The following is a 1,664-nucleotide window of genomic DNA, read 5'->3' on the forward strand; positions in this document are numbered from 1 at the left end:
TCAATTTTTAAATCACTTCCTAAAGGATATTTTCAAAATCTATTTCAAAATCACTTGGAAAATCCAAATTTCTAAAATATTTCCAAAATCATACATATTTTCAAGTTCAAAATCATAGCACAAGCATGATTCTATGTGCATTTAGGACTTACAATAATTTCTTAGACAAATTTAGGCAAAGTAAAGGCATAAAATTGATTCTTGGTTCAATTATCTCTGGTAAAGACATCAGAAATGGTTGAACCTCGTACCGACGAGCGAGCCTTGTCTCTCCATTTTTTTTCCTACAAATTTCAAAACGAAGGCGAGTAATTATTTCAAAATCTTTTTCAAAAAGGTCAAGTGAGACCTTGCGAGAGTTTTCTTCTTTCTTTTCTTAAAAAGAAAAAAGAGAAAATTTTTGCAACGATCACAGAGGACTATGACTTGATGTTGGAAAATCATATCTTTATTGGAGCATGGTTGGATGTGATCTTGCAGTCAGAATGGGTGCTCCGTGATGACTGTTGTCGTATAGTCTGGGAATGGAGTTGATAGGATGGTTGGTTTTCTTCATCTTCATCTTCTATCAGAAGATTCTTATCAATGCAGTCTTGGATAATGTTTTTGAGGACAAAACAATGCTCTGTGTCATGCCCCACCGCTCGATGAAACTTGTAAAACTGCTCTTTGAATTTGCTCATGATCAATAGATGATCAGTGACTCTAGGAAGTCTGATCATTCCCTTAACATATAATTCATGATCTTCTCCAAAGGTTGGTCCAAAGGTGTGAACTCTCAATCTTTATTTCAGTCTTTGTGCTTTGATTTTTATGGAATTTTGCCTTTTTGCTGAGGGCTGAATTGAAGAGGCTTATCACTGTTTTTAAAGAACTTCCCCTTTTTGCCCTTGAATCCCTCTGAATTCTTGCTATGATTATTCTTGTTGGCTTTGCTGGAGGAAATGGTAGAAAAAGTGAAGTGAGTTTTCTTTTTGGCATCTTGATTATTTTTCGCAATGGTAATGCCTTCATAGACCCCGATCTCCATCCCCATTTTGAGACATTCAGCTTATTCTGTCAACTCAATAAAAGATCTAGATGGGGGTGTAGAAACCAAACTCCTTAATGGTTGAGCAAAGTTATTCAATGTAATTTGGAGCGCATGCTCCTTTGAAATTGGGTTTCTCATTTTGTTGCAGGTGGATCTCCATCTGCAGATAAAATCTCAGGCTTTCTTATTTTCCTTTTGTTTAAGGTTGCAGAGATGATTCAATGCTGGTAAGGCCTCTGTGTTGAATAGGAATCTCTCGATGAACATATTAACCACCTTGTCGAACTCTCGTAGTTAGATTGGATTGATGTGCTCTACATACCATTTTGCAGATGTTTCCTCCAGACTATGAGGAAAGCATAAGAATAAAGCTTGTTTATCTTTTCTAAACCTGGTACATTCAGCAAAGAACATTGCCAGGTGAGCTTTAGGATGGCCTAATCCATCAAACTTGATAAATTTTCTAGAGAGATCTCCCAAGTTATCATCCCCTTGCAACCCATCATAAAAAACTTTGCTTGTGTAGATCTTCTTACCCTTATCTCGGGCTTGCAAATCTTTGACCATTCTGGTCATTTCCTTTAATCGTTTCTAAACAGGATTCTCAATCTGCTGATCCTTTGGTTTATTA

Source organism: Nuphar pumila, chromosome 7 (assembly GCF_984573655.1).
Source record: "Nuphar pumila chromosome 7, dmNupPumi1.hap1.1, whole genome shotgun sequence".
In the NCBI taxonomy this organism is placed as follows: domain Eukaryota; kingdom Viridiplantae; phylum Streptophyta; class Magnoliopsida; order Nymphaeales; family Nymphaeaceae; genus Nuphar; species Nuphar pumila.